This window comes from Eutrigla gurnardus (assembly GCF_963514095.1).
Source record: "Eutrigla gurnardus genome assembly, chromosome: 8".
In the NCBI taxonomy this organism is placed as follows: Eukaryota; Metazoa; Chordata; class Actinopteri; order Perciformes; family Triglidae; genus Eutrigla; species Eutrigla gurnardus.
Genome location: NC_139922.1, coordinates 3,242,948 through 3,264,265, shown reverse-complemented (window position 1 = coordinate 3,264,265; position 21,318 = coordinate 3,242,948). Strand labels below are relative to the sequence as shown.

Here is a 21,318-nt window from a genome sequence, read left to right as displayed (position 1 = left end):
AGTGACCGCCAACGAGGGGAAACCAGGATCAAAACTGATGTCATACAGTCGACACTGTTCGGTTTCCAAAGGAACTCTGGGAGATGAGGTCCCAGAGTTGCAGTTACATCTACCACCAAAGAGGCCACTAGAAGCAACATATCTACTTTAAAATGAAAATAAAAATAAATAAAACACTTTTTCATGCCTAATTTGGAGGTTATTGTGAGTGTTGGTGAAACAATGTTAGCATAGCATATAGCCCTGATTGATCTTGACTCCATTTAGAACACAAACTATTTCAAAGTTGTTTGCTTGTAATCTTGCGGATAGACCAGATTCTACAAATCGGCTAAATGAAGACTACAAAAATTCATAATTCATAATATTTTCTAGTTTGGCTTTCTTTCTTTTTAGATTTAAAATAACCCAAACTGGTGGTTCTGGAGCGGAGGCAGGTGGGAGTCACATCCTGGCCTTCTGTCAAATAGCCATGTACAGCTTCATTAGAAAGAAAATGGACGCCCCCCTCACCCCCAGTAGGTCTTTCAGAGTGGGAGGTTTTCAATTGGCAAATGCTTAATAGACTGTGCTCTCTCCATCTTGCTCAGGAACATGCATGTGAGAGTTGGACATATGTGCAATCAACACACACACACACACACACACACACACACACACACACACACACACACACACACACACACACACACACACAACGCATAGACATTATCCCAGTAAGTATCTGAATCTGTGGCAGAAAATCAAAGATGATTGATGAGTGGAGCCTGGCTGTGTTGAAGGTGTGAGGCGTGTGATTGTGAGCCGGAGACAAAGGCATCATTGCCAAAGGTTAAGCATGTGATAAAAACCCTGAGGACGGCAGCGAGAGGATTCGAGATGTCAGACAGACACACAGATGCACACACCCACACACACGCACACACACACACACACACACTCACACTCACACACACTCACACACTCACTCACTCTCATTCAGTGGGTATCTTGTTCAACATTGGTGTGTTGTTGTATCAGCTGGAGTAATACTCAGAGGTGTGAACTGACAAGTCCTAAGTCAAGACTCTCAAGTCCCAAGTCAAGACTCTCAAGTCCAAGTCAAGACCCAAGTCAAGACTCTCAAGTCCAAGACAAGACCCAAGTCAAGACTCTAAAGTCCAAAGTCAAGACCCAAGTCAAGACTCTCAAGTACCAAGTCAAGACCCAAGTCAAGACTCTCAAGTCCCAAGTCAAGACTCTCAAGTCCCAAGTGAAGACCCAAGTCAAGACTCTCAAGTCCCAAGTCAAGTCCCAAGTCAAGTCCCAAGTCAAGTCCCAAGTCAAGACTGTCAAGTCCCAAGTCAAGACTCTCAAGTCCCCAGGTCATGTGACTCGATTCCACACCTCTGGTAATATTCACTATGATAAAATCCACCTTAAAGTCTAGTAACTTAAAAACAACCAAAGACAATGTACAACATTATACAGTATGTGGCTATGAGTCAGTAAATCAAGACAAATGGCAACCAAATGGCCCCACGGAGGATTAACGGGTCTTTGTTGGAGAAGGGGCACGGGCACGGACCCAACACTAATATGGCTAATGGCTTAGGGAACCCCACTGCTTCTTATTCAAGTAGGCTCTCCTCCGTCTAGTGGGGAGGGAGACGAGAAAGAGAGATAAGAAACAGAGAGAGAGAGAGAGAGAGAGAGAGAGAGACTGAGACAAAGGGAGAGAGACATAGAGAAGCAGAATAAGACAGAGAGAGAGAGACAAAGAGGGAGAGAGAGGGAGAGAGAGACAGAGAGAGAGAGAGAGAGAGAGAGAGAGAGGGAAAGAGACAGAGAGAGAGAGACTGAGACAAAGGGAGAGAGACATAGAGAAGCAGAATAAGACAGAGAGAGAGAGACAAAGAGTGACAGAGAGGGAGAGAGAGAGAGAGCAATGGGTAAGGTTTAACTCTGATCTTGAAAAGCAAGGAGTGGGGGATGGAAAAGATTTGTGTGTGAGTGTGTGTGTGTGTGTGTGTGTGTGTGTGTGTGTGTGTGTGTGTGTGTGTGTGTGTGTGTGTGTGTGTGTGAGTGTGTGTGTGTGTGTGTGTGTGTGTGTGTGAGTGTGTGTGTGAGTGTGTGTGTGTGTGTGTGTGTGTGTGTGTGTGTGTGTGTGTGTGTGTGTGTGTGTGTGTGTGAGTGTGTGTGTGTGTGTGTGTGTGTGTGTGTGTGTTGTGGGGTAGCTGTGGGGAAGTAGCCAATCAGGAACTCCCCTGAGGTCTCAGGACACTTGGGATCATCAATGATTGATCAAACTAGAGGGTTTAACCTAGGGAGAAGTGGGAAGTGTGTGTGTGTGTGTTGGTGGGACGATGAAAAAGAGAGAGAGGGAAGTGAATTCAAACAAGAAAAAGAACAGAAATGGTAAGAAAACATCAACATTGACCAAAGACAAACTAAACCCACCTACAACAGAAGACTGTATAAAACAAGTCCGATTGAGTTCAGTGCATGCAAAGTTAAGGGGGGGCACTGTGGAAGCAAACATCCTGATCAAAGCCAAACCACCGCTGCAGCTCTACAGAGACCCTCCTGCCTGCCCACATGGTTCTGGCTGTGCTCAGACCAGTGAAAAACAAACAGAATATCTAACTGGTCCACACAGACAGGGACACACACACACCAGTGCCCTCACAGTTGTGTACACATTGTGTATGCTGCCATTTTTTAGCAAAATGTAATCATTAATCTATTCGTCATCTGGTTTACAGGAACCATGTTCCTTGCCATTGGCTTCAGTCTGTATCACCAGGTGATCTGTAGGTTTTATCTTTCGTTTTTCCATTTTGAACCCGGTGAGTCAGTTATTCCCAGATGTATTTTTCAGAAGCATATGTTAGACCCTTCTGTCACACAAACAGGATCAACAAATCATAGCTTTATCATCCCATAATTCTTCATAATGGCTTTTTTTTTCATTTAAATTTTGTTATGCAGACAAACTAAATGGCTGTAAATTGCCATGCAACCTGTTTCTCCTTATTGTTTCAAACGAGGCAGAGCATGAAATATGACTTGGTTTTTGGTTACTGGGTGAAGCAGATTAGCTCCAAGGGTTGCCCACCATTGCTGCTGAATCTTTGAATATAGACTTGAATCCAATCACCGTTTCAGTACTGCTGCTTAAAAATGCATTATTAATGCCAATAGTGTGACTGATGCTTGGGATTAATGATGTTGTTTTGAAAGCAGCCCCTTCAGCCACCCATCCAACCCCTTTGTTTTCTTTTTACTCAACACAACCAAGCCAAATCCCATTTTCCTTTTTATTCCAGTTCAGAATTGAAGCCATAACGGACAATACTGTCTGTAAATCATTTTATAGTCCACAAAAGCCCTGCCTGCACCTTTTTATGGCATCCGGCAAAGCAACGCCGCTCTGTTGTCACCTGCTTGGCTGCACAGAGCAAAGCTTAAAGGCTAAGAGCTTCTTCTGGATCGCCCAATTTGCATTCTCCTTTGTCAATAGACGAGTTTACAAGTGCAGCTGCCCAATGCAGCGCAACCAACACGTGTTCAAGTCCCTTCCATGGTGAAAGGGTTCTCTCATTTATTCTAGTGCTTCATGTATGCATAGAAGTTAAAAAATGTATCATCATTAAAGGCAATAAACTGTTTTAGGAAATCATTTTATATTTTTTTAATGACCTGATTTACATTTTCAGAAGGAATGGTTGGCTAAAAATGCTGTTACTTTTTTTTAATCCATACCTCTCAGCCTACATTCATCAGTTGACAGGATTGTGGTCCAATCATTCATGCAGATCTTGCAAAAACTGTGTCCTCAACAATAAGCTGCATGAATGGGTGATCACCATGTGAATGTGGCAGATCCTCCATCCTCCTCATTCATCAATCCAACACACACACATGCACACGGAGAGATGCTCATCCTCACTCACCATGGGCTGTGGTTGGTTTCAATTAGTGGACCCAACATCTGACACACAAGCCTGTATTGATTGGCAGAAGCTATATAAATGCATGTGTCAAGGGCAACTGGGGTCAAACTGTGGAACAAGGAAAAAGAAAAGATGCAAAGAATGACAGGAGGGAGGGACGGAGGGAGGGAGGACAGAGAGGCAGACAGACATGGCCTATCAAGACCTGCCTTGATACGAAAAGGAGAGGAAGATCCATTTGTGTGTGTGTGTGTGTGTGTGTGTGTGTGTGTGTGTGTGTGTGTGTGTGTGTGTGTGTGTGTGTGTGTGTGTGTGTGTGTGTGGAAGGGTATAGGATGACGAATTTGGTAAAGATCATATTTAAGTTAGTCAAGGATTATATTTACAAATTGTCTAGTATAAGGAATGAAAACCGGTGCAAAACTGTGTGTGTGTGTGTGTGTGTGTGTGTGTGTGTGTGTGTGTGTGTGTGTGTGTGTGTGTGTGTGTGTGTGTGTGTGAGCAAGAGCCTGGTAGGGGGTGATTCGGCAGCTGGACAAGCAGACGTGATCAGACTACTGTTCAACTAATGGAGACCACTGACAGCTTGGACACACACACACACACACACACACACACACACACACACACACACACACACATATAACCATAATAACAGCTTTTGGTCTGTTTCTCATATTGGGTCCAACTACTTTCATGTGAAGGCGTGATATTACAATAATAAGCATGGTGCATAGCTTTTGGGGGGGGGGGGGGTGGCTCCTGAAGATTGGGGAAGAGTGAGCAGCTATCGCCTGTCCATAACCATGACCAGTATGTATTCAGGGTCAGTAGAGTGAGTGAATCACATTTGTGATTTGCTTTGGGCTAGATAAATCAAACTGTACTGAATGATGTAGTAGTCTGTGTATGAAGCACTGACTTGATGGTCGATATAATAAGACATAACTACCAAGCTGTCACACATTCAGGAGGACTCTAAAGATCTGGTTACTGTGTTTGTATCATGTCCTCCTGTTCTCCCGCTGCGTGGTCAGCTGTGCTTTAACCACTGTGAAAATCTAAACCCCCATTCAAGGGGGGTTGGGGGGGTGTAATATGTATACTGCAAATAAACTTTTTCAAATTCAACTTGAGAATGTCTTTTGAGAAATAATCAAGACTTCATGAATTCAAAATGATGGTTTTCGATTCAAAACTTTTCAAATTATTATTGCAACAATTTGCTTGTGTATTAGCAGCACAGCCAAATGATCACGACAGATCCTGTTCAATGATATTAAAGATGAAAAGCAGAACGCTGTCTTTAAACCAGCATTCAACACCAAAATATGTCATCACCACTAGTTATTTTCCTGGCTTAATGGCTTGTTGGTTCATGCATCATGTAACTATAGTATTGGCCTACTAGAACAAATCAGCATAGGGGTTGAGGATTACTCACATCAATCATCTTGGTTTTCATGTTATAAACACGCATGTTTTACCGCAGCTCGCTGCCAATTGTATCACAGAAATGAGGCTGAGACTTTTTTGACTGCCATAGTAAAACCGATCACTCTCTTTCTACTGCAGCTGCTGCATTTGGAGCAAACACAGAATCGTTTTCTCTGCTGCACTCTGCCTTCAGTCAGGGTCTTTTTACTACATTTCACCATTCAGCACCGAACGGCATACTTCTCCTGTCCTTATCTAATTAAACCGTGAGTCACAAAGGCTCGGAATAGCAAAGCATCTATCCATCAGTTCCGGTGAGTTGGAGAGCAGGGTAATTTAAAGCCACTTTTCAGGTTCAATATCAACCTTCCGGATAAATCTCACATAGAATGAGATCAGCATTTCCTGTTGGGAAACTGTTTCACTGCTTAAGTGGAATGCCAACAACTCAAAAAATACATCAGCAAGAGAGTGAGCACTATTCCTTTTACATCAGTTTAGATGGTTAATAAAGGGGAACTTCCTATTGATTATCTGTGACTGAATAGAATAAGAATAACGAGTATGGCTTCATGGTTTAAGTTCTACACTTTGTTGGGCTTCAGTAGGGACAGTGTTTCCCCTATGATGGTATAGACATGGTGATGCGCCACTTCAATGGAACCCCCACCAGGCCAAGCAAGGCCAAAATAAATTGTTTAAACTGCCCAAATTAACCAAATATTAAGGATGCATACCCGATACCGGGTACTCGTGTACACATACTCATATAACTACTCAGATATAACTGCACCCAATACCCTAAAGCAACGGGACGGGAAAGGGGTTGGCCCCAAAGTTAGCAACAACTGGCTGCTCTGGCTCACGAACACTTAAGGTGGACTGACCTTTAAGGTGGAGAATCGCTATTCCCCTTTAAATGAAAAGCTGCTCCTCTGAGTCTCTTAGCTTTTTTATCTTCAACACTTCTTTGAACTGTGCTAGCACACAGACCCGAGGAGAGGCAGGCAGAGAGACCAGTAAGGAGACAGACAGTGAGAGAAAGGTAGATTTAGGTAAGATAACACTTATAGTTTAAACCACCATTCACTAGGGGTGTGACGAGATCTCGTACCACGAGATCTCGCGAGATTAAAGTTGACGATATTTCCCGTTGCGTTAAAAATCCGTCTCGCGAGATTTGTGAGCTATACATAGCTGAGGTTTTACAGACAGCTGTTACTGACAGGGAGCTTAAAAAACCCAACCACGGCATCGCTTATTGTTACTGACAATGCAGGTTATATGGACGTGGCCGTGCGCGACGCGGGATTGAAGTCGCACATCTGTTTTGCGCACACTATAAATCTTGCAACCCAAGCTGGCTTCGGTGTTCCCCGCGTCGCTCGTTTACTCGGGCGGGTGAAGGTACGTGTCCACAGGGGCGATTTTAAACGCGAGTGGACGCGCCGCTTCCCAGTATTGCAGGCTTGGTCGGCCCACCAAGCGTGCAATACGCGTTTAAAATCGCCCCTGTGGACGAGGGAAAGCTGCTAAAAGCAGGAAGACACCACAGTAACTGTAGAAAGCTCTGGTTGAGTTGAAGTGGTGTTTGTGAAGAGAACGTTACTGTTGGACTGCGTTTCCTTTCTGTCCACTTCACATTAATGAGAATTCATTTTTACGAGTTAAAGGAGATGCTTGGACAGATTCAGCCTAATTTTCATCAGTACATTTTTAGCAGTTATTAGTGCTGCGTTGTTGTTGTCTTACTATTATCGGAATACCTTACAACACTTGTTGTTCCATGTTTGTTCAATGAGATATTTGACGACAGTTTTATGTTGGTTCTCACAACCAATTGTTGACAGAGGACAAATGCATCTCCATTAATTGATTTTGACATGACAAAAAGCAGTTGTAATGCTTTCTAATGGACCAGTGGTCAGATGTATCTGCCCAAGACAGTTAGTGAACTTCGTATTAAGGGTGGCCAGCAGACTTACCCTGGAAGTAGTTTAATCTTAAACCTTATTACTTTCCCTCAGCTTTTCATTAATCAGCGGGAGACTAAAGAGGATTTTACTTCCACTAACATCACAACCTAAAAATCGGATGAACAGAGTGAGCTGATTCCACAGTGTAAACACTATGAGAATCCACTTAAAATAAAAGAAACTTTAAAGTAGTGAGAAAGAAGCAGAGTGGATCAATTCAATCACACCAGGTGACGATATTAACGTCCTACAAATATGCAGCACAAGAAAAAATAATGCATGAAATTGATGGAATTCACAGAGGCAAGGTCAAACGGTAAAACTGGGACTCAAAACTACTTGTATTCATGCAGCATACAACTCAGTAAATATCAGTGACTGAAAAAATAAATGCAGACATAATTTGCTGATAATCAAGAGTCCCAGACACATGTGGTGCTGCTGTGAAAGATCCCCTTCTCTTGAGAAGCCTAAGGGGATTTAACCCTTCCACCATCTATGGGGATCTAATCTGACAACCTGAAAATCCCCTTCACTGCAGATAAACCTGAGGATGAGCCCCTGTAGACAAGAAGAGAAAATAAGATGATTTAGCAACAGCCCCTGGACCTACTTAAGGTGTGTACAAACAAGTAAATCCCAAATCCATTAGCTCAATTGACAGCTCAGTAAAGCAGTTGAGTTGGGTTCCTTTGATCAATCAATTCCAAGAATGTTATCTTGACAAGTGTCCAAAAGATATTGATCATTCATTGACCACTGGTGATACTCAGTCCTTTACCGCAGGGATAATTAATTCCAGCCCGGTCTTCCAAGCTAACAATGAAACACCTCTAGGTCACTAATGCCAGTTGCCTGTACTACAAAATCCACAGCTCGCACCAGACACCCTGTGGACAAATGCAGAGGCATTGGGGAATGTTCCACCTGTGAGTCGGTCAAATTGCTAGCATAGCTCTACACGGTCAGAAGGCAACTGTCCAGGGGCCACTGACTGGGGGGGGGTTATGTTTCTGGTTAGAGGCAACTGGGTCCACATTTCTGTCTGACAATCGAAGCAGAAAGACCTCAAACAAACACGGAAGTGCAACAGACAGAACGGGAACGTGATGTTTTGTGATGGATCGATGTAGCTGACTGGTTCCCGATGAAGCTATATCAAAGCTAACATTTGATCATGCAAATGCCTGGCACTGATGTTACATTTATTTTGAAATGAACCCAGTGCTTTTGTCCGTCACATAAACCCAATTCTGCCGGAGTTGGCAGATTTAGCTAATGCTAATTAAGCTAGCATATATTCAATGGATCACCAATTTCACAGTCCCACTTGCAGTTCATGTGAATGACATGACAAGTAAACATGGACCCAAGTTGTTGCATAGCAACACAAAAGGACGAAACAGTGTATAATGTTTTCCAAATGCTTCATGCCACCAGTCAGAAACAGTCGAAAGTCAATGCTTTATTTTGCTCTTGAAACTTGAGTCAAATCTGATCAAATATAACAATTAAAAAAGCATCACCATCACAAGGAAATATGTTGGCTTTAAGGGGCAAGCAGTCTTCCGTACGCCACATTTCCCACGTCCGCCCGCCCGTCGGACGGGGACTCAGCGCTGGGCTCTTCCCTCTTCGCTCGCCGCTACTGAGGGAATCCTAGATAGTTTATTTTCCTCCGCTTAGTAATATGCTTAAATTCAGCGGGTTGTCTCGTCTGATCTGAGGTCGTAGTCGAATGTGGCCCCGACTCTCCCTGGGGAGAGGTGCGAGGGACGTGGCTCCCGGAGGAGGCTCACGGACTCTGGCATCGGGTACCCCGAGGCGGAGGAGGAGGGTCCGCCGGCGTGCCGGCGCTCCCCGCCGGCGCTGCCCTCGTTTCCCCCACTAGAGCAGCACCGGTTCAAAAATGAAGCGAATGACGCGAATGACGCGAATGAAGCGAATAGTCCAAAATGATCAAGCGGCGCGATACACGCGTCTCACGCGATTGTATTCGCGTCTATTGCGTCCGGTGTGAACGCCGCATTAGGAAGGAGGACGCACAAGAGAGTGATGTCGTGTATAGGGATGGGTTAATCATTTTTATTTTTAATCCTAGATATTTAAGATTTTTACATTACATTTCATTTATTTCACATTTCAATAATAACATTACAGTATATATTTGTTTAAAAAATGTCATTGCATCAAATATTTTGCTAAGTAGGGCCTATCTGTTTAGTATGTCCATTTGGTATTATTATGCTATTATGCTGTTTATTTAAGAATGCTTAATTTCAATGTTGCTACACTTTTGTGAAATCATAGTCATATTGTACAGCTATCGAGATATTTGGCTGAAATATCAAGACACCATATTTTGTTTATATCGTTAAATCTGCATTCAGACATTGTGAATCGTGACATTGCAACAACATTGCAGCTTCCACATCAAGATCAACATTTCATTGGAGTTATCTGTGTGCTGCAATGACTTACCCTGGTTATACAAGGAGCATCTAGATATTGTGATTCTATGGTGGATATGGCCTGAGGCAGGGATACAGAAAAGGGCAGCTGGGGGTGTACGGGTTTCGTGTCGAGGCTGCAGGCTCTACAGGGAGCTGGGTAATGGGACAGGGACGGGGCTGGTGGCACAGACATAACTGACTGGGAGTTTCTCCAGAACAATAAAAACCACGCCCTCTAGGTTTAACATGGCATGACTTCTCATGACCGGATAGATTAGATTTAAGGACTACATGAGTGAGGGTTCATCTTGAGCATTTGTATTAGATGCTTACATTTCACATACATAGTGACTAATCTTGCTAATGTAATTACAGTAAATGGTTTCTTTCTAATTTGGGATGCTGCTCATTTTTTAATCAAAATTACTTCTACATAGGGTTGGGTGTTATTTAAACCCCCCTACTGATGACACTGCTTTAAGAAAAACAATGGTATACAAAATTATCATCCAATAAAAAGCTGGAGAGTTGCAAATTGAAAAAACAGTTGCATGACATTTGTAAAAAGATTGACCATAACCATTGACATCCACTATATTACCTATTAAATATGCGAAAAACTCTTAAAATGGCACTGAAACATACTGGAATAACTTTACATTTTTTTCATTGGGTCACAGATAAGACGCACATCTTTTTTGAGTAAACATACTTTTTAATTGAAAAACAATGAAATAATCTTAGATAAGATGATCATAGATCATATGAACTCCAGCATCATTATTTTTGTATCCTGTATATTTTTTTCTAATTTGACTTTTTTTTTTAAATCACTCATGATAGTATTTATTAGGGATGCAACGTGATACCAGCATCAGGTATCGGTCCGATACTGGTCACGTGTACTTGTACTTGAATCATAAAGGTGCCCCGATACTACCACGGCGATACTTCTCGGGTAGGCGGCAGAGCAGGAGCAATGTCAGCCGTGACTTCATTCTCAGTGGGCTGGAGCTGCTGACTTCATACACTCACCGTCATGCTCTCTCCTCTCCCAAAGTAATAATAAGAACTGTTATGGCATTATTAAGTACTAGGCATCCCTAGTATTTATGAACATCCAGATAATAGAAATGATAGAAAATGAACAATAGAACAATAGAGCAGACATCTTTCCTGCAAAATCATTTGACGCCTAAATATGAACGTTGACTTTCAAATGATTATTATTAATAACATACAGAAACATTGTATGCACTAGTTCACCAGCTTCCACACACACACGCGCGGTCGGCGTGACATGATGGTAACATTTAGGTTATTTCTTGTTGGTGTTGAGATTAAAAAAATCTATCTTTCTTATCTTTATTCCTGTTCATAGTCATTGACCAAATGTTTTAAGAAATGAACTATGTATATGGGAACTATATAGGCTACAATGTTGATTTTTTTATCCAATAACTCGTTTAATCGATGGAATAATTGGTAGATTACAAAAAGATTTGATAGCTGCAGCCCTAGTGGTCTAGCACCGTAAATTACACTTGTCTTCTCCAGGAAAACACTGACAGCAGAAACAGCTGATCAGTCATTGGATTTAAATTTATAAAATAATAAAATATAATTTTTCATTTATTTGGCTTCATACCCCATTTAGCACTGAAACTCTTTTTTTTGACGTAGGTAAGAATCAATTCAAGAGAGCATAAAATATTTTTGTGGAAGATTATTATTTTTTCACTTCCATACAGCTTCTCCAATGCAATTCTTGAGAGTAGCTTTTCTTTATGCCGTTTGAATGAATGTGAAGGTATTCAAAGGCCCATCATGATACATGTGTGTGTGTGTGTGTGTGTGTGGGGCGTTGCTAGGATGAGAGGATGAAGGGGATACAGCGGATAGAAGCTTGTTGCTGATGAAGAGAAGTATTTATTAAGCTGCCGGTCTGATCTGTTGAGGTCTGGGATCTGATCAACCCTGCCAGGGGTTATCACAACCAGGGCTTCCTGAAGCGTTTACAATATTTATACAAAAATAACTGAATAAAGAAGTGGCTTCAAGGCGGGTCGCACTTAATTCTACATGAAAATGTCAATGGAATCATATCATAATTAAATCATATATATGGAGATATTGTGATCATCTTAATTGATAATAATAAGCACATACTAACTTTTCAGAAAATTGAACGTGAAATATTTTGAGGGGAATATCATTCAGACGTTACGGTTTTGTTTTTACATCACACTTTACATAACCACTCTGTCCAATGCGATCAACAAACTCATTATATGGAATTTTTACTTTTATACGTTTATTTGTGAGTTTCATTGAATTCAACCTGTGTACAAAATAGGCACTTGATGCAGGTATAGACTAAATGCTTCATTGTGATACAGATTGCTATTGAGATGTGAAATGACCTTCATCGGGATAGAAGATTTTGGAGCATGTCGTCCAGATTCAAGTCACAATGGTGGCACACGGAGGAGCGGAACAAAAACCCGGGTTCAGGATTTGCACAATGCCTTCATTTTCCTGATCTTCTCAGGGATGCCGGCGGCCTCAGTGGCGGCCAAGCAAGTGTTCTCTGTGGAATCTCCACTCCCACAGTCATTACAGCACCCACACACACCCACCCACCCACACACACACACACACACACACCCACACACACACACACACACACACACACAGACAGAAGAATGCACCACAAGGGACCACCAGCTGTTGCAGTGTGGGGAACGCCCAAAATATTTCTCATCAAAATGCACATTCCCTCTCTCTCTCTCTCTCTCTCTCTCTCTCTCTCACACACACACACACACACACACACACACACACACACACACACACACACACACACTTACACACTTAAGGACAACATTCATGGCTTTGTCCTCACTAACATCCCTCTCCTCATTCACTACCTCGCTATAACCACCTTTGCTCTCTCTCTCTCTCTCTCTCTCTCTCTCTCTCTCTCTCTCTCTCTTTCCCTCGCTCATGCCTGATCTGACAATGTGACTGCTACAAATATAGCTCACATCCTACTACAGTATGTGACACCTGAGAAGAAGCCTGCTGAGGGGGGTTGACTTGGAAACTCTCCTCTCCCGTTAAAAAACTGAAATCATGTCCAGTTCTCACACCGTCAAAAGGGGAACTACTTAACCCCCCAGTGTGGCGACACTCGACACCCAGAAATCCTGCCACATCGTCCTCGCTGCATCCGAACCCGACAGCATCACTTTTAGGATTGGCACACAAGGCTGGGGGAAATAGTCATCTCAGCTGCAGAGCTTCTCAGTGACCAGCTGCAGCTGAAGTGGTCTCCGACCCATTCACCCTCTGTGTGTCTGAGAGGTTTGAGGTCCCGATGGTAAACCAATGACTTCCTGCGTGCCGCAGAATGGGGATAATCACCCCACAGTCTGATTTGAAAAGCGCTGCATGCAGAAGTGGCCACAGTTTTGACATTTCGATCATCTCTTGTTAAACCCTGAAAACGGCTGATGTTGCCAAATGTCATCAGATGAGTGTAGAAATATGAAGGCATCTACTTTTCCTTGTATCTGCAATAAAATAAAATCCAAATTGTATTTTGAAATGAATGCGTTGTTTTTTGTATTTAAATGTTTGACTTCCTGAACACGTTTTAATGCTTCTGATAAGGAGACGGTTGTGCAAACGTATGTCCGGAGCAGTAACTGGTCCGAGGTGTACGAGCGTGTTTTGCGTATTGCATACTTCTGTTGCATCAAAGGAGGTGCCGATGTCAGGCCCGTCCCGAGTCATGTAGTTGGATTCCATTCGGTTCTATGTTTACCTTTGATGACATATAGCTGAGTCGAGCACATAGCTGAGGGAGCTAACAACAAACTACTGCTAGAAATGCTACGTCAGCTGTTCGGAGGTATATCATGCTTCCTATGCCAACAAGTTTCGTGGATATTTTATGTCTAAAATGAAATGTTTATTTTATCAAGCTTGATTTTGCCTTACACAAAAAATAATGATGCTTCCACACATTGAGGCATACAGGTTATGAATTAAAACACTGCTATTGAGGCCATTTGGTATTGTTTCAGTACTCAGAATCGGCTAATACCCAAAGCCCAGGTATTTGTATCGGCAAATAAAAGGTCATATCATGTATCCCTACATTACTACATGACAGGAGCTTAAGTATTTTAGCCAACAAGTAGTAGTAATGATGGCTGAAACACAAACCTCCTATCTGAAAAATTCACTCTTCTCGAGAAAACAAAAAAAAAATGTTTTTTTCTTGCAGAATGGTATTTGTTAAGGATCCCTGATGCAATACACTGTTTTTGGACAATATTACTATATTATGTTTTAACAATACTGACTATGTATTGTTAACCTTTCTTGTTCTCATCATCCAAAGTGAAATCCACCAATCAGAAAATCCTCCAGATCGGAGGATTTGCTTTTTTGTCCATCGTAAAAATGCTAGCAAAGGTTGTTAGCTAACCTCTCATTGGGGCTGTACCAGTATGACATTCTCACAGTCCGATAACCATCTCAGAATATACCACAGTCCCTATATGAAGCATTACACTACAATACAATATTACAATAACCTCCAAGGCATAAAGGCGTAACAGAATATTCTGCCTCTGAGACGGTAACGGAGGTCGTCACAGAGGCGCATCAGAGGAGAGACGAGGCGATACGGCGTTCTATCTAAACTGAGGAAAAGACGTGACGTAGTGAAGATGCGTTACCAGGGCGACACGCTGCCGGCGGATTTAATGAGCTCAAAGCGCAGATCCGAAGAAGATAAAACGCCAGTAGTTCCTCGTACGTAGCAAATGAACAATGTTAGTGCAGCGGTATACCACAACCCTGACCTAATGACCCAGCTGTTACATACGTTATACATGTACTTTACATTACAGCATATGGATGATTATGTGGCTGCTGTGCTGTTATAAAGAAAATAAGCTGCATTTTCTCAACTGATTGTTAAAAGGCCTTTCCTTGTCAATAACTTAACTGTATTGATGTATGGAGGTGTGTTTTTGAGTGACAGATTGGACTGAAGTCTGTGAATGAGCTTACTTTTTACACGCCCACGGTCTCTGATAAAGCCATAACACTCCCATTCATACCACTCAAGTGTAGGTAACGTGATACCGTGCAAAGGGAACAGACCCTGAGTAAGCAGATGGCCAGCCATTCAAAACATGTGTGGATGCTGGGACCTCGAGCAACGGCAAGGAAGAGTTGGAGGGCGAGGCGATTTCCAAAGATTTTGTATTCCTTCTTCCCTGCAGCACCGACTGCTTAACAAGAACCAGTAAATCATATCTGGAGACGTGGAGATCCGTTTCTGAGCCGCTGCTCTTTTCCAAAATAAATCGGCAAAAATCCTAAACAGGCTTCACAGTGAAGAGGTGTGACTTCGGATACACCAGGCTCAGACAGCGCAGGCTCACTGGGGACAACACTGACTGAGGGGGGATGCTCTGAAGTGCAAGCCTCACCTGGTGTCTGAACAGCTGAAAGTCTCTGAACACACACACACACACACACACACACACACACAGAAGCATGTCAACTCATCTCTGCATGGCTATGAAAAGAATGGAGGAAGAGCCCTAATTTCAATCATTGCCCATCACCATCACCCATCAGAGAATGATCTAAATGCCACTTAAGCTCGTGTGATGTTCAAATACCATCGTCAAAGTAGGTCCTCTCTGTTTCCATAATGAAGGAACAAACAAAGGTGAACACAGCATCTGACATTTGGCTCACACAGCTCACACACATTCCTACATCAGCTGACGGGTGTGTGTGTGTGTGTGTGTGTGTGTGTGTGTGTGTGTGTGTGTGTGTGTGTGTGTGTGTGTGTCTGAGCTACTGTATGTCCATCAGAAAAAAAGAAGTCGCGCTCTCCAACTTTCTGCACTCGCCTCTGAACTCACATTCAATGTCAGACTTCCGATTACACCGTGCATCACAGCAAGTGTCTCGCCGAGCCAGCCAACAACCAGGGTCGTGTCTTTAAACAGACAAACAAACTGATGCGTAAAGAAAAGTATGTTTTGTTCACGAGCGCCTACTATTTATTATTCATTTATGTGTGTATGTATTTCCATTGGAATAAACTTACCTGTTGGGTCAGTGAGGAGTGGGAATCAACCGTCCATGGTTGGGAGTGAGACGGAGCCTCGCATCCGCGCGAACAAAGTGTCTGATGAGGTTCAGCTTCACGATAACGTTGCGTTTCCCTGAAGAGCGCGGCGGTTCGGGCAAAGAAGGCGCTCTAGCAGAGAGACGAAGTCCAGCCCAGAGAACCGGAGACGGGCTCTGGTGTTCGGCCGCGGCTGCGCTCGGGACGGACACTTTCAACAACAGTGTGGGCAGCGGACACAGCTGAGACAAGATGCGCCGAATCAGACAGGGTGGGACAGGAAATGTCAAGGTGACGCCTTCAAAATAAAGTCCTCAAAACCTGTCTCGCCTCAGAAGGAAAAAAATGTGTCGATATTTTAAGTAAATATGATTAAGGGCTGTTTCACCTGTTTAACAATCTAAGCTGAACAAAATGACAGCAAATCAATTTCTTCATAGTTTTAAATCATGATCCAATTATATTTGGAAAACCAAATATGACGTCATGCTCACATCAGCCAGTGAGTTCCTACCGATGATGTCATGACGTCTATCAATCAATTTACAACATTTAACAGCAAAGAGCTAGAGAAGGCAGTGAGCTCATTCTGTCCTGCCTGATATCCCTTTTCTCTCAACCACGTCAGCTTTTTTCATGTGTCAAGTGTGTAGAACAGGGGACTCAAACTGCCGGCCCACGGGCCACATCCAGCCCATCCCCCCTTTCCATCTGGCCCACGACGGATGTTTTCTACATTAAATGATTTGTTGTATTTATTTTAAAAAAGTGAAATGAAAACTATTTTGACTTTGTGCAATACAATGGCAAAGGTCAGAGGTCATGCTGCATGTCCAGCCTTGAAGAAGCGTGCGGGGCTGTATCTTCCTTTGTTTCACCACAAACAGCAAAGATGTGTCTTTCCCAGCAGAAAGAAAGGTGGACTGGGAACACACACTGTTTCAACAAAGATGGACGTTGCAGGATTTGTTGTGGCGTTCAGTGGAAATGCTACGTGTCTGATATGTGAGGAAAGAGTGGCGGTTCTAAGGAATACAATATTAAACGTCATCACTGGTGTAAACATGGAGAGCAGGATGAGAAGTAGAAGGGAGATGAGAATGCTGACGTGGCCGTCCATCAGAAGACTAGACCATCAGCAGCTCTAAGCCAGTTTCACAGGGAGTCTGTGTAAAAGAACTATGGTGGCTGACACAAACGCTGGAAACAAATGCATGGACCTATCTAAAGCCAGCATTTGATCTGTCCGTTTTGGGGTACTGGGATTACTACAGTACTGTGAAAAGGACCTGTCTGTAGAGAGCGGTGCAGGAATGGCATATTTTTGGAGGCCAACCCAGAGTATTGCTGGATTTATTGACAATCTTGGATTTTGGAAAGTAATCAGCTCCTTAGTTTATGATACATGTTTTTTTCACCAAGATAATCATCATAAATGGACAGACTTATTCCTGATATTGTATTCCATCTCTGCCAATAAGGGCTGCACCTGGGTTCGATTCCCGGGTCGGGTTCCTTCTGTGTTGGTCTCCGGGTTCTCCAGCTTCCTCCCACAGTCCAAAGACATGCAGGATGGGGACCTGTCTGTCTCTACATGTCAGCCCTGTGATAGACTGGTTACCTGTCTGTCTCTACATGTCAGCCCTGTGATAGACTGGTTACCTGTCTGTCTCTACATGTCTCCCTGTGATAGACTGGTTACCTGTCTGTCTCTACATGTCGGCCCTGTGATAGACTGGTTACCTGTCTGTCTCTACATGTCTCCCTGTGATGGACTGGTTACCTGTCTGTCTCTACACATCGGCCCTGTGATAGACTGGTTACCTGTCTGTCTCTACACATCGGCCCTGTGATAGACTGGTTACCTGTCTGTCTCTACATGTCAGCCCTGTGATAGACTGGTTACCTGTCTGTCTCTACATGTCAGCCCTGTGATAGACTGGTTACCTGTCTGTCTCTACATGTCAGCCCTGTGATAGACTGGTTACCTGTCTGTCTCTACATGTCAGCCCTGTGATAGACTGGTTACCTGTCTGTCTCTACATGTCAGCCCTGTGATAGACTGGTTACCTGTCTGTCTCTACATGTCTCCCTGTGATAGACTGGTTACCTGTCTGTCTCTACATGTCAGCCCTGTGATAGACTGGTTACCTGTCTGTCTCTACATGTCAGCCCTGTGATAGACTGGTTACCTGTCTGTCTCTACATGTCAGCCCTGTGATAGACTGGTTACCTGTCTGTCTCTACATGTCAGCCCTGTGATAGACTGGTTACCTGTCTGTCTCTACATGTCTCCCTGTGATAGACTGGTTACCTGTCTGTCTCTACATGTCTCCCTGTGATAGACTGGTTACCTGTCTGTCTCTACATGTCGGCCCTGTGATAGACTGGTTACCTGTCTGTCTCTACATGTCTCCCTGTGATAGACTGGTTACCTGTCTGTCTCTACATGTCGGCCCTGTGATAGACTGGTTACCTGTCTGTCTCTACATGTCGGCCCTGTGATAGACTGGTTACCTGTCTGTCTCTACACGTCAGCCTGTGATAGACTGGTTACCTGTCTGTCTCTACATGTCTGTCTCTACATGTCGGCCCTTTGATAGACTGGTTACCTGTCTGTCTCTACACGTCAGCCTGTGATAGACTGGTTACCTGTCTGTCTCTACATGTCTGTCTCTACATGTCAGCCTGTGATAGACTGGTTACCTGTCCAGGGTGTACCCTGCCTTCACCCAATGTCAGCTGGGATCGGCTCCAGCCCCCCCACGACCCTGAATACAGGATAAGCGGTAGACAATGGATGGATGTCTGCCAATAGATTCCCTTGAATGCTATACAATGCTCCTTTAATTCATTAATTTCATTAATTGTGATTTATTGTGGACAACAGCAACAAAAAAACAAAAAATCTAAAAATGGAGTCTAGCCTGAGTTGTAGTTTTGCCATTCTTTGGCTTTAAAGCATTTCCCCTCTGGTCATCGTCTATTTTTATCCCCACTCTACCTTTTGGACTCCAAAAGGACGCTACCGTAAGGCTTTTGTTTTGAAAGTACTACTCGGATATGCTGCTCTGCGTCTGCTAGCTTGACACTGGGCTGCAGCTCAGCACAGTGGGACCGCTTCAGACAGCAAGCCCCGCTCTGCTGCTGACACTCATTGTGGAAACATGAACGGAATTAAAACTAAATATGATATAATACTTGGTTCTGTGGCGCTGTTCCAGCTGCAAAGTGCTTTTCAACCACATAACACGTAGAACACCATTGATGTGTGCACGCTGACAGGTTTACAGTATTTCGGTCTAGGTGGTAGTGTTGGGCCGAACAAGAAAGTCATTCATTCCAGTCTGCTGACACTGATATGCCCTCTGAGATGCCTTCCCAGTGGAGGGAACGTGATGGAGCGCCCTCTGCAGGCAGTACAGAGGATGTGAGACGGGGGCCGGGGCTCAAATTCATTAAAGGCATTTTTTAAAATAATTCAATGAATGGGCCATTCTACCGAATTCGTGCAAAGTCCAGAGTTGGAAACTCATTTTCAAAAGTTGTTTTTTTCCAAAAACTTTGTCTGAAATGTCACTACCGTAACACAGCAACACACTGCGATAAAAACCATTATATTAATCTGTTAATATTGTGTGTCCATACACCCTCTAAAGAATAATTTTAGTAATTTATTATGAAGGGTTTTACAACTAAATTAATTAAAATTATTTTTTAAACAAATTTCAAAGTTTATTTTCTAATACTCATCAAAATTGAAATGCAATCTTTTTTGTAAAATGAATTACACTGATCATAGAGATCTCAGAGTTAATTAGTTATTACATCGAATGTACATTTAACCAATAGTTATCATCAAATGTTATTTAATGACTCAATTCTTATTTTATTTTACAAAACACTCAGTGTTACGGTAGTGACCGCACTGTTACGGTAGTGACTGCACTGTTTTGGTCGGGACCACAGTATTTTGTTTGCAAGGTTGTGTTATATCCCCTCAACCTTATTGCTTAATATTAACTCATAACCTGCCTTACAATGTGAATTTTACAAACACAATGTTTATAATCACTAAAATGAGGTAATTTACTATTGAAGAGCCATTTATTTTACATTACTTCAACAGAGCAGCGCATCTACTGCAACATGACATTAAAACATCTAAAACAAATATACACACAGCAGAACGTGTTTTGTGCTTGAAAGTGCATTAAAGAACAAAAACATAAAGTAGAGCTCCAGAAAGGATCTTTCAAGGGTCTTTATTTTTCTGTGGTCACGCATTCCAGAACGTCTCTTATTAGTCTCATTAGAAGTGCGTGGAGTAACAGTCTCACTAGACGTGCGTGGAAGGTGAGGAGACATGGGAGAAGGCGTGGCAGAAGGCACAAGACTCCATGTCAGATAAATCACTGATAGATTTGACCTTTCCTTCTTCCTTTCGTTTCTTTCGTTCTCTTTCCTTCTTTAAATATTCTTCGTACTTCCCTCAATCTTTTTCTGTATTCTCTCACCCTCTCTGCTCCACTCTTTTTATGTTCTTTTGGCATTGCTGTTTGCTTTCTCCCAGCTTAGCTGTATAATTTCAAATATAAATCAGCATTATCTTCATGTTTTATCATATCATACATTATTTAGCACTTTAGAATGAAATGTGCTTTACAAATCAAATATAATATAATAACAATATTATTATTATTATTATTATTATTATTATTATTATTATTATTATTATTATTATTATTATTATTATTATTATGTTTTAAGAGTATAATGTAATAATAATGATCAAACATTGCCTTAAATATGTGGAACATTACATGTTGTCACTACCATAATGATTATGTCACAACCGTCAATTTGTTACGGTTGTGACATTTTTAGTTAATTCCTAGCATAACTCAAACATGCTAACAAGTAAATGGCTAGCAACAGATGTTTGAACAGTTGTACACACAACAAAACATAATATTTTGCTTTGAGCCCCCGAAAGTGTATTTACTTGCAGATAATTAGTGTACGGTTGTGACAGTTATTAATGTAACATACTGATTTTCAGACTTTGGAACACATTTACTTGAAAATGATGAGAGGTAATCACTCATCATGCAGCCATGAGGCACAGGGATGCAGTGTCCCTTCCTGGTCAGAAATTCTGGGGTGTGGCTAAAACCAGGCTCCACCCATGTGGTAAAACGACTCGTGTTACGGTTGTGACATGAAAGTGTGGGACAGCATTTTTTAAAGCATGTTTTGTAATTTTAAAAAAAACTTCAAAATGAATCTAAATATTTTACATTCTGTTTAAAATAAACCAAACATATATTTTAAAATACACCATTGGAAAA

At 42.4% G+C, this 21,318-nt stretch overlaps 1 protein-coding gene across 1 annotated transcript in view; it reads right to left on the bottom strand.

Annotated features, from left to right (window-relative positions):
- plxnb1a (plexin b1a) overlaps positions 1-16,059 on the bottom strand; it is a 259,098-nt gene extending 243,039 nt beyond the window's left edge. The window contains exon 1 of the mRNA XM_084015437.1: positions 15,947-16,059. The gene's annotated coding sequence lies outside the window, so the exon portion shown is untranslated. The remainder of the gene's footprint in view (positions 1-15,946) is intronic.
- Positions 16,060-21,318: the final 5,259 nt, after the last annotated feature.